This window comes from Prunus dulcis, chromosome 7 (genome assembly GCF_902201215.1).
Source record: "Prunus dulcis chromosome 7, ALMONDv2, whole genome shotgun sequence".
In the NCBI taxonomy this organism is placed as follows: Eukaryota; Viridiplantae; Streptophyta; class Magnoliopsida; order Rosales; family Rosaceae; genus Prunus; species Prunus dulcis.
The window spans coordinates 12,178,487-12,188,719 of NC_047656.1; the positions used below are offsets into that span (position 1 = coordinate 12,178,487).

Below are 10,233 nucleotides of genomic sequence, written 5' to 3' on the forward strand. Positions count from 1 at the left end.
GAAACAAAGTGAAATCTCCCGGTTACTTTCCCGATATTACCAAACGTGGGAAATGACATGGGAAGTGATTTCCCCTCAAATCCATTCCGTGAACCAAATGGGACCTAAGAGACCTCAAAGATCTACAAAGAAAGATGGAAGATGGAAACTTGGGAGTCCACTCTTGATTATCATTGAAGTCAAGATCAAGCACTTCAACATTACACCTCAGAGCATTGTGGACCCATGACATGATTCGAAAATACTCATCCTTACAGAAGCACGGTGTTTCCTCACTATCCTCCTCATCATGACTAAGCCAATGAACACGAAACCACTGCCCTATTATTTATTAAGTAAATTTAGGTTTTAGCAAAAAAACTTTCACTTTTGGAAAAAGTCAAAGTTTTTTCAAAAAAGATAGAAAAACCTCTTAACTTTCAAATCAAAGACATGCAAATGTAAAGGATGCCTTAGGAAATCCAAAAATAAATAAGGGCAATTTTGTCCATTTTGGCTTCTTTTAAAAAATTTATCTCTCCTTTGAGTTTTTCCAAAGTCTCCCATCTTATTATTACCGCGATGAAATAGGAACCTATCCAAATCATTCAATAACCTATGCCGCTTAGCACACGAGGACGCACGCACGGTAGTAAATTCATCAAAATCCAATGACGGAGATGACAGAGACAATTCTCTGCATTTTTTGGACACACAGCAAAAAGGGGCAAGGTGTTTGATAGTAAGGAAGGAAAGAATGTGATGGGAAACTTGGTCTGGGAGATTACTAAGTCTGTCTATTTCTATCATACTCTCACTGCTCTCACTACAACCTCCTTCACCTTTACAACTTGCTCTAGCCATAGCTACTTCATCAATTATATTAATTTCTACACTGAACTGAACCAAAATAAAGACAAGTATTGTTCTTGATCCTAACAACAAGTATATAATTCGAGCTTATGCTTACTAGGATGAGCAAGAGGGTATTTGAGCCGCATTGGATAGATGCCCCCCATCTCCCTTGGGCCCGCAGAGTCTGGAAAGTGATGAATTGCCAGGTCTCCTCCCTCCCGAAGCAGAGCACAAAAAACCCTAATTTTGTTAATTTGAGGGTGTATTGGTTCTTGCTTATTTTGTTAAGTAATGGGTCACAGTTGATAATAGCTTTTAAATTTCATTTTTTCAAAAATAAAATAAAATATTATTTTATTAGATGAACTCCACACACTATAAGTGAATATTTCAGATATAGTAGTTGCTTAAATTTTGATTATATATCATTACTACTATATTATCATTATTTTTTTAAAGTTTAATATTTTTTTTCGTCCGCAAATCAAGGCCTTTTTCCCTTGAATGGAGGTCATAAGAAGAAAATTCATGTTGCAAATGCAGATTTACTACCTATTAAATACTTTGAAATTTGTCAACCAACTCTTCTTCATGCTCTCCTCTAATGCTTAAGAAAACTAACGAAACGAAAGCAGTAATTTTTAAGAAAGTGGACAAGAAAACGAACTCTGTAACATCCAAAAGAAATTCTTACGAAAACTAATGCCTTCTGAATTGTTCATGCTATACAATGAACACAATAATGTAGCGGTGCACAATGAACATTGTTGCTTAAAATCTGAAGCATTACAGATCCAAATATTTGCCACAATTGATCCATCAACATTCACAGTAAGAAGTCTCGACTTTCCTGGAACAGTACTGTGGCACGGGAAATTTCTTGCTTTCGTCTAACCTCCTCGTATTGTCATCCAAATTCTGGGGTAAACAAATTATGAGCATTTTCTCCAAATTCTGAGCACACTCGAGCATATACCTTACTAGCTCAACTCCATTAGACCCATCAAAAAGCTTTATGGTAACATCCTTAAGCTGATTAATAAAAGCGAGGTTTTGCATCTTCCAATATCCCATATTAAACCCAGATGTCTGCAATGAAAAGAAGACAAGCAAATCAATTGAAGATTCCCCAAAAAAGTCAAAACCAAATAAATAGAAAGGAAAACTGCGTTATTTAAAAGCGTGATGAGTATGCCCCTGTTTGATTCTAAAATGATAACATGTGAGCGCATTGGAGAGTCAACTTACATTGGATTTAGGGTCATCCAGAGGTGGCTTAGTATTTATGAGCATGTTACACAAATTTGGCATTCCTCTAAAAAGAGAAACCATAGCTGGGACTAACTCATCAACAACATTTCCAATCCGCAGACCCAGAGAACAAACATTATTTAATGGTGGTGGCATGGATCCTTCCCGAAACAGAGCCTGCAAAGTTATAAATCATGTTTCTCAACTTCCTTTCACTCTTTTAAACAAAACACAGTACAAATATGATTTTCACTCTTGTTAGTGAGACCATTATCAAAGCAAAAGAAATGCCCTCACTTAGTGGCAGAGCCAGGAAACTATACCAAGAGGGGACAGTTTTCCTCAGAAACAGAATCTCATTGATACATCAATTAAGTACAGACGGTGGACAAGAAGATGATAATTGTATTCAAAGTATGAATATTACAGATTAACATACAACACATGTGACAACACAAATTATTGCACTGACACAGTTTTACAGAATCCATGATAAATTAATGAGTCGCTCAAACTTATGAAACATGAGAAAAAGATAAATTAGCTAAACATATCACCCCTACCACAAAGAAATCGGAAATTTTAGTTCAAATTGCATAAGAAATTTACTTATTTGCCAAAGACAAAAAAATAAAAAGAATCAGTCTGAAGCATGAGGGTTCCGGTTCACTTTACCTTAACGGTCTCTTCATTTAGGGTAAGAACTTTGGCCCTGCTTAAACTGCAAAGAACCTCAAATACATTCTCAAACTCATCTCCTTTAGGCTTCATAAGAATTTCAGCTTCTTCTAAGATATCTAAATTTCCAAGATTTCGGTGGTTCATCAAATTCCCCTTCCAACTGAAATACTTGAGCCTTGGGGCAAAAATATTTAATGAATGTTTGCTAGGTGATTGGATTATCCACTCCATAATTAGAGATTCAAGTTTCTCACATGAGATGTTAAGCACGTCAAATGAATCATCATTCACAAAAGAAAATGTCTTCAAAGACGAGCTTTCAATGGTGATATTATTCGCAGCAACTTCTTGTAGAACCAAGTCCTCAATGCATTTGCAGCAAGATGAGATCCGTTTGAAAAATCCGTCTTTTACTAAACCATTTGTCAACTCCAAGTATTTGAGATTAGAGGAAAATGTGGAGGGCACTGTAAGACTAGTACAGCCCAGGTCCACCGATCGAGATGTCAAGGATGCACAAAGAAAGACATGAGATGGAAACTTCGGAGCTACCTCACTTCCTGGGCTGATGTCAAGATCAAGCTCTTCCACATTGCACCTTACTGCATTGTGGACCCATGACATAGCTATTGCTATAGTCGGTATCCTCGTCTGTATTTGATAAATACACGACTCTGTCCTCTGCAACATGACTAAACCAACGAACACGAAAGGACTGTATCTTTCCCGGGACACGAGGACTAAGTTAATAAAAACACCTTGAATGAGCACTTTAAAACAAGTTCCTAACTTTCCCGGGACTCAAAGTGTGTGTGCGACAAATGGGGAGTTTCTAAGGCCAATCTAATGCTTTTCTAAACATGAAACGACATCGGAAGACTCACAGTCAATCGATTGGTCAAACTTCACATATTGGTCAACCAGGCCAGTGGGGCCCAAGACCACCAATTTCTGATCCAAAAGTTCTTATAGGTCCAACAAGGTCTATTGAACAAGTTCTGAAAGTTTGGTCTCGATCAAGCAGTCGAAACTAAGTCAATCGTACGATCGGACATCGATCATTTTGCCTAAACCTAGACCCGTTGATTCGGAGTATCCGGGATTTCGATTCTAGATTCGTGAGTTCCTACACGATCCTAGAGGTACAAAGAATAACATATTTGAAATTAGAACCGATCAAACGGTCCGAACCTATCAAACCCAGATATCGCATAATAGGCGCAATATCCATTCAATAGTCAAATGGTAACCAATTTCAAATCCGAGCATACCGTCGTACTTAGGACGAAGTGAGGAGTGTTTTTGAATACAATGGGTTGCCACCTAGTGGCCCACGTGCAGCCACCCTCCTCTTATAGGGCGTGGTTGTCTTGAGAAAAGAGAGAAAGTGTCAGGGAGAGAGAGGGAGGGAGGGAGAGAGAGAGAGAGAGAGAGAGAGAGAGAGAGAGAGAGAGAGAGAGAGAGAGAGAGAGTAGATGTGTTCTTAAAATCCAACTTCGAAAAAGTTATTGTTGTGCACCTGCACCTCCATTAACCGCAACTTCTTCGTTAAAACTTCAATTTGGGCCCACTATGTGTCTACGAACTCGTGAGAGTGAGCTCTACGCAATGGTGCCAATCAAATCCAAAAAATCCTCATGGATCAAAAAGTGACTAATGTGTCCTTACCCAAAAGGGCAAAATTATAATTTCACTATAAATTAAATTGAATAAACGAATAAATTGTGTCGTAGGAGTTATTGTGTGATCTGAATTACACTGTGTATATCCAAAATTCTTTATAGATTTAGTAAATCGACCAAACCATGCCCTATGAGATTGCTTTAACCCATACAATGACTTTCTAAACTTGCAAACATGGATTTTCTTATCATGAGCTAAATTACATCCTGGGGGTAAGTCCATATATACTTCTTCTTCTAAGTCTCCATGTAAGAATGCATTTTTGACATCAAACTGGTGTAATGACCAATTGAGATTTGCTGCTAGAGACAGTAAGACTCTTAATGATACCAATATAATTTACTACTACTATCGTCACCTTTGTTACCTTCAAGCAGCCGTTAAGTGCATGTTTAAGTAATTAATCAAGGCCATCTAAGTTATAGTCGTCTCAGATTTTGGTTATTTAAACAGTACATAGACATCAATACATTTAATTTTCCTCTTTTTTAAAATTTTTTTTTATTTTTTTATTTTTTTATTTTTTCTTGTGTGTGTAGAAATGGTGCTAAAGTGAAAGAATATTTTGCATGGTCGTTATTATAAACAACTTTGAATGGAATTTCGGATACACTGTTTGGTTTGGCATGAACTATGTGAATTATAATGATAATCTAAAAAGATACTCAAAACTATCGACGTATTAGTTCAAAAGATTCCTCAAGAAGCAAGAAAAAATTACGAAAGAGATCCAAATATTTGTGGACGAAATGGGTCTCCAAATGTTTGAATTCCAAATGATGAATAAAGTATGACAGCTCCCCCGAAGCCGTAGTGCGACTTGTTGGCAATAATGTATGTCAGCAACTGATTCCAGAAATTGCCACAAGAAAAATGAGTGTTAGAGGGACACAAAGTTGACTTGTACTTTCTCTTGACTTGTACGCAATTTACGAGTTCATCTGTAAAGTCCAGAAATTCCAGAAATACGCAACACGAAGTTGACTTGTACTTTCTCTTTATTCAGTCCCTTACGTATGGGATAGTCTTTTTTATGTACAAAATATTCAAAATTAGGTATTGCCCTGACAAGAGAGACCATTGACGGAACAAGTTCATCTGTCAAGTCAAGTACCTACAATGAATACACAATTTACGAATACTTAGGGGTCGTTTGGTACGGCGGACTGTTATGGACCGGACTAAATCCTAGGACTGTCTTGGATTAGCTCGGATTGGATTAAGCTGGATTAAGTACTGACCTACGTTTGGTGTTGCGTCGGACTAAAAAACTGGATTGTGAAAATAGTGAAGACTTATGTTTGGTGTTGTGTTGGACTAAAAATAATAATTTTTTAATTTTTTAATTTTAATTAAGAATTTTAGCCTAAAAATAAATAAAATTCTAATATTTTTGAAAGGCTGAAACTGTCACATTTCTTTTTATTTTTCTTCATCCATACTCTTCTCTCCTTTGTTTTTTCTTCTTTATCTTTTCTGATTTCTTTTCTTCTTTGTCTTTTCTTATTTCTTTTCTTCTCTGCCCCTTTTTTCCCCCATTTCTTCCTTCATCTTCTCTCCTCTGTCTTTTCTTCCCAAGCCCCTTTTTTTTTTTTCCTTCCTTCATCCTCTCTTCTTCTTTCCATTCCCAGGCCATTTCTGTTTTTCTTTGTTTCATTCTTCATATTCTTTCCTTTATCTTTTCTTCTTCCTTCCCTCCTTCTGACTCTCTCTTCATGCCACTACAGATTCAACCATCAACTCACCCTCTCTCTCTCTCTCTCTCTCTCTCTCTCTCTAGTTCCACTAATTAATGGTTGTGGTGGTTCGATTGGGTAGTGCTGGTGGTTTAACTGGGTATGTGGTGGCTGGTGATGATGGTTTGATTGACTAATTGGGTGATGGTGATGGTTCGATTGGGTATGTGGTGGCTGGTTATGTGTTTGATGGTGGTGGTCTGATGGTTGTGGCATCGTGGTGATGGTGGTATGTTTGATGTTTCGGGCTCGTGTGTTTGATGGTAGAGGTGGTATTCAGCCGAACTGTGTGTTCAAAATAGCATCCTCGCTATTTTGCGAACCCAGTTTTCGGCTCGCTATATTAAACAAGCGAGTCCAACGTTTTTTTTCCCATTGGACTATATAATCTCATTTAACTTAATCCCTTCCCTTACCAAACATAGGTTTTAAGGACTATTTAACCCAGTCCAGTCCAGTGAGGCTTAGTGAGGCATGCCAAACAGGGCCTTATGGTGCAAGGCATGGAACCTTCTTTGAACAGAGCCAGCAATTTTATAAATACAAATTCTTGATTAGAAAGAAGACAAGAACCTACACTCAATAAGAAATAAGAAAAAACAGTAATAAAGTTAAACTAACTTCTATACATCTCAGAATCAAGATTATTAGTAACCATCAATTGTTAAACAATTTTGTGCTTATAAAAGGGCTAAAAGTGCTCCTGACATCATTTGGCATAAGAATTTAAAAGTACATCTGGGTCATATAAGCGTTTTTAGATGGATCTTAACCTTATGGACAACAACCTTTTTTTAAAGCCCGATTGTGTTTTTTAAAAAAATAATTTTTTTAAAAGTTGACACAATCTTTTTTAAAGCCCTTGTGTTTAGCCCAAAAAAAAAAAACAAAAGGTACTTGTTTACAATACATCTTCCACAATTCATTAATTTTAGGGTGCTTTGTTGAACTTGAAGATGCAAATCGCCCCTCGCTCTTATGCCCAACACAGCCATTATTTATGTTCCTAGAATGGCCAACAAAGTGGATTTGCTAGTGATGAAGCAACAAATACTAGCACATATTGAAAAGAAAGTATGGAGTGCCGCACCATGTTAGTAAACCAAAGAAAAGAAGAAGAAGTGGTGATGACATTGATTAAAAACAAATAACAAAAAAACAGAAGAAAGAGGAGCCGCCAGCACCAAGGAACAAATAGCAAATGGAGTTAGGTGGCATTGAGTAAACAATTGAAAGTTTGCATATAAACAAAAGGAATAAGATACATTTTGAGAAAAAAATTTATTTTGTGATAGAAATTTACCTTTTCTAGAAAATAGAGAGAGGAGAGAGAAAAACATTTTAATTTATTTTTTATGTCAAAAAGTTATGTCATATTTAATATCATCCACTAAAAGTGAAGTAATTTAATGCCCAAAAATTGTGTCAAAAATATGGTGCCACGGATCCGACCCTATATCAATGGATGTGATTAAACATATTAATTATTTTATTATTTGAATAAGCATTTATAGAAAATAAATTTTAATTGACTTTTGTATTTCCTCTCTCTTCATTTAATTATTAAGTTTTGATGGCTATTGAAACAAGGCACTTCTTCTCTTCTTCGTGCCTTCTCATTAACATCACCTCCCTTCTTCTTCTTCTTGCTTTTTCAGTAACCCTGAAATCACAAACTAGCCATCCAATTTCAGCAAACCATTCCATCTAAATCACATACTAGCAATTAATACTTAGAGTTAAGATTTATATTGATAAATCATTGTTTTAATAAGCTACACAAGAAGTTGCAGAGTAGATCACATTAATCTAACCAATTTGTGGGCGTTGGAGAGAAACTGGGTCTTTGTTTCTGTTCAATCAAAATTACTTCAGAGTTAGGGAAGTAAGGCGCCTTAGTTTTCATTCTCTTTATTTCCTATTTGGCTCTCGCCCTTCGTCCTTCTGCATTGTGTCTCTCTCTACATCTCACAATTTCCCACCAATATTATTACATTTTTTTAATAATGTTATATATTAATCTGTAGTATCTTACAATCATATTGGTTTCTTCTTCTTTATATTTTATTTTTATCACATAATAAAAAATTTTCAATAAATATTGGTTATGAAGATGTTGAATATAAAGTTCAAGCTAAAACATTGGAAGATTTCTTTGTTCCAACATACCATATAGAAGATGAGCAAATGAGCCACAAATTAATTAGTAGAGAAGAGAAGATCGCAGGCGGATGATGAATGTAGAAGAAAGAGAGAGCAAAAAATGCATAGGGTGCGAAGGAACAAAAGAGTCTAGTGGGAAAGGGAAAGAACTAATTAAAGATAATTAATGAGATATGAGAGAGAATGAATTCTTAATTAATATGGTATCAGAATTTTAATCCCAACTTATAAATATTAATTGAAGAAAATTTATTGTTTTGAGAAATCAAAGTACATCTCAACCATTACAAGTTTATAGATCTAAAGGACTAGAACTTGTGTCAAAAATTGTGTCAAAAATATGGTGCCACGGATCCGCCCCCTATATATATACCTTATTTTGTTCAACATCTCTTCTCTTGAGCTCTCTCCTCCCTCTCTCTATTTCTATTGGTTGTAATTTATATTTTAGTTTTACTATTTTTTTGGAGAACTAAAGAAAAGCTTTCAATATAGGTTTGTAAGTTAATTACTATGATCCGAACTTGAGCTCAATGTGAATGCTTATTGCCAGAATGTGAAGGTGAAAATGTCTCATATTGGAAAGTTGAGAAATCTAGGAAGAGCTTATAAGGAGTAGGGCTACTCCCCCTATTGCCAATTAATTTTGGAGTGTAACCTCAATTTCCTTCTGAAATTGGTACTTAGGTGACGAGGGGTAAATTTAAAAGATATTCAATCAAGAACGCAACAACCTTCACACACTCTAGACCTTGACCAAATACTCTTATGACTAGTCAACTGTTAGATATGAATTATACCAAACAATAACATACACAGAGCATACCAAGATGTACCTGCAGGCCTAGAAAATTACTAGTGACAACCCAGGCACTCAGAAGGACCCATCAATCTAGGCATCCCCTGTGCTAGCAACAACTATGGTGAAAGTGTGTGAAGACAACATAATCAAGCAAACACCAAAGAGCAGAAAAAGATGACTAGTCAACTGCACAAATTCAGATGACTAGTCAACTATCAAGAACACAAACCCATAAAATTTACAGATATGGAAACCAGAAATTGTTCACCCAAAAACCCACCATTGGGAAAAACTGGGCGTCATCAACCGACCAGGCAATCCACTAAGCAAAAAAGATTCTTACAAAGAACACTAGCAAGCTCAAGAAATTCCTAGGTCTATTTAGGAAGATGAGCTATACCTCCTTTGTGCAATCTTCTTCTCCAACTTAGCAAAGCTTGAAGCTCAGTTCTTCATGGCAATGACAGCTCCTTCTCCAGCTCTTTCATCCCATGGCACTAGCTTGCAAGCTTTAACTCAGACAGAAATGAAATTTGGATTCATGGAGAAAATGACCAATTTCTTCAAGAAACCATACTCTTGAAGAAATCAATCTTGAATCTGACTTAGATGTATATGATAGAGTGTTTGATCTAGCAAGATGAAGTTTTCATATTTCAAATGCAGTTTTCAAAAAGAAACAATTTGGAAAACTCAAAGATGAAAAATATGAAGGTTACTCTTGAGGAAGAAGAAGCGAAAGTTTGCTATGAAACATTCCAAAAACTTGTCCCCAAAAGTGACAGCTGCCAAATGAGGAATTCTTTGGCTTTTACCAAAAATTCCTATGTCAGAATAGACACATGGAAGCTGAGAAATTCGTAAAAAAGGACAAAAAAATGCTTAAGCCCCAGCTGGAAACAGTGAGCTGGAAATCCTAATTGAAACAAAGGTTGACTAGTCATATGCAAGATGACTAGTCATACGAAGGAAAGATAACTAGTCATAATCTTAAGAAATTTAGTGAATGCAATATAGTGTAATGCAGAATTTACCTTTGTCAAACGCATTGTTTTCCATCAGAATGTAGGCAGATAAGAACAC

The 10,233-nt window shown here is 36.1% G+C and overlaps 1 pseudogene; it reads left to right on the forward strand.

Annotated features, from left to right (window-relative positions):
- LOC117633934 overlaps positions 1–5,243 on the forward strand; it is a 22,940-nt pseudogene extending 17,697 nt beyond the window's left edge.
- Positions 5,244–10,233: the final 4,990 nt, after the last annotated feature.